The sequence below is a fragment of the Bufo gargarizans genome, unplaced genomic scaffold (genome assembly GCF_014858855.1).
Source record: "Bufo gargarizans isolate SCDJY-AF-19 unplaced genomic scaffold, ASM1485885v1 original_scaffold_1195_pilon, whole genome shotgun sequence".
In the NCBI taxonomy this organism is placed as follows: Eukaryota; Metazoa; Chordata; class Amphibia; order Anura; family Bufonidae; genus Bufo; species Bufo gargarizans.
In genome coordinates, this window is record NW_025334271.1 from 51366 (window position 1) to 54335 (window position 2970).

Below are 2970 nucleotides of genomic sequence, written 5' to 3' on the forward strand. Positions count from 1 at the left end.
ATGTATCCTGGTCACCTTCTTTATGGTCTCACGGCCTCCTCACACTTCTGCTGTATGTATCCTGGTCACCTTCTTTTATGGTCTCACAGCCTCCTCACACTTCTGCTGTATGTATCCTGGTCACCTTCTTTATGGTCTCACAGCCTCCTCACACTTCTGCTGCCTGTATCCTCCTGGTCACCTTCTTTATAGTCTCACAGCCTCCTCACACTTCTGCTGTATGTATCCTGGTCACCTTCTTTATAGTCTCACGGACTCCTCACGCTTCTGCTGTATGTATCCTGGTCACCTTCTTTATAGTCTCACGGCCTCCTCACACTTCTGCTGTATGTATCCTGGTCACCTTCTTTATAGTCTCACGGCCTCCTCACACTTCTGCTGTATGTATCCTGGTCACCTTCTTTATAGTCTCACGGCCTCCTCACACTTCTGCTGTATGTATCCTGGTCACCTTCTATGGTCTCACTGCCTCCTCACACTTCTGCTGTATGTATCCTGGTCACCTTCTTTATGGTCTCACAGCCTCCTCACACTTCTGCTGTATGTATCCTGGTCACCTTCTTTATGGTCTCACAGCCTCCTCACACTTCTGCTGTATGTATCCTGGTCACCTTCTTTATGGTCTCACGGCCTCCTCACACTTCTGCTGTATGTATCCTGGTCACCTTCTTTATGGTCTCACAGCCTCCTCACACTTCTGCTGTATGTATCCTGGTCACCTTCTTTATGGTCTCACAGCCTCCTCACACTTCTGCTGCCTGTATCCTCCTGGTCACCTTCTTTATAGTCTCACAGCCTCCTCACACTTCTGCTGTATGTATCCTGGTCACCTTCTTTATGGTCTCACAGCCTCCTCACACTTCTGCTGTATGTATCCTGGTCACCTTCTATGGTCTCACTGCCTCCTCACACTTCTGCTGTATGTATCCTGGTCACCTTCTTTATGGTCTCACAGCCTCCTCACACTTCTGCTGTATGTATCCTCCTGGTCACCTTCTATGGTCTCACAGCCTCCTCACACTTCTGCTGCTTGTATCCTCCTGGTCACCTTCTATGGTCTCACTGCCTCCTCACACTTCTGCTGTATGTATCCTGGTCACCTTCTTTATGATCTCACAGCCTCCTCACACTTCTGCTGTATGTATCCTGGTCACCTTCTTTATAGTCTCACAGCCTCCTCACACTTCTGCTGTATGTATCCTGGTCACCTTCTTTATAGTCTCACAGCCTCCTCACACTTCTGCTGCTTGTATCCTCCTGGTCACCTTCTTATATAGTCTCACAGCCTCCTCACACTTCTGCTGCTTGTATCCTCCTGGTCACCTTCTATGGTCTCACAGCCTCCTCACACTTCTGCTGCTTGTATCCTCCTGGTCACCTTCTTTATGGTCTCACAGCCTCCTCACACTTCTGCTGTATGTATCCTGGTCACCTTCTTTATAGTCTCACGGACTCCTCACGCTTCTGCTGTATGTATCCTGGTCACCTTCTTTATAGTCTCACGGCCTCCTCACACTTCTGCTGTATGTATCCTGGTCACCTTCTTTATAGTCTCACGGCCTCCTCACACTTCTGCTGTATGTATCCTGGTCACCTTCTTTATAGTCTCACGGCCTCCTCACACTTCTGCTGTATGTATCCTGGTCACCTTCTTTATAGTCTCACGGCCTCCTCACACTTCTGCTGTATGTATCCTGGTCACCTTCTATGGTCTCACTGCCTCCTCACACTTCTGCTGTATGTATCCTGGTCACCTTCTTTATGGTCTCACAGCCTCCTCACACTTCTGCTGTATGTATCCTGGTCACCTTCTTTATGGTCTCACAGCCTCCTCACACTTCTGCTGTATGTATCCTGGTCACCTTCTTTATGGTCTCACGGCCTCCTCACACTTCTGCTGTATGTATCCTGGTCACCTTCTTTATGGTCTCACAGCCTCCTCACACTTCTGCTGTATGTATCCTGGTCACCTTCTATGGTCTCACTGCCTCCTCACACTTCTGCTGTATGTATCCTGGTCACCTTCTTTATGGTCTCACAGCCTCCTCACACTTCTGCTGCCTGTATCCTCCTGGTCACCTTCTTTATAGTCTCACAGCCTCCTCACACTTCTGCTGTGTGTATCCTCCTGGTCACCTTCTATGGTCTCACTGCCTCCTCACACTTCTGCTGTATGTATCCTCCTGGTCACCTTCTATGGTCTCACAGCCTCCTCACACTTCTGCTGTGTGTATCCTCCTGGTCACCTTCTATGGTCTCACTGCCTCCTCACACTTCTGCTGTGTGTATCCTCCTGGTCACCTTCTATGGTCTCACAGCCTCCTCACACTTCTGCTGTATGTATCCTCCTGGTCACCTTCTATGGTCTCACAGCCTCCTCACACTTCTGCTGCTTGTATCCTCCTGGTCACCTTCTATGGTCTCACTGCCTCCTCACACTTCTGCTGTATGTATCCTGGTCACCTTCTTTATAGTCTCACAGCCTCCTCACACTTCTGCTGCTTGTATCCTCCTGGTCACCTTCTTTATAGTCTCACAGCCTCCTCACACTTCTGCTGCTTGTATCCTCCTGGTCACCTTCTTATATAGTCTCACAGCCTCCTCACACTTCTGCTGCTTGTATCCTCCTGGTCACCTTCTATGGTCTCACAGCCTCCTCACACTTCTGCTGTATGTATCCTGGTCACCTTCTTCACAGTCTCACAGTCTCACAGTCTCACAGTCTCACAGTCTCACAGTCTCACAGTCTCACAGTCTCACAGTCTCACAGTCTCACAGTCTCACAGTCTCACAGTCTCACAGTCTCACAGTCTCACAGTCTCCTCACACTTCTGCTGCTTGTATCCTCCTGGTCACCTTCTTTTATAGTCTCACAGACTCCAGGAACAGGTTGCACTTCCCGCCTTTCTCTTCCATTGGCTGAAGCTGAAGAGGCGGGGCTTATACGGGAAAGACGTAGCGTGACGGGAG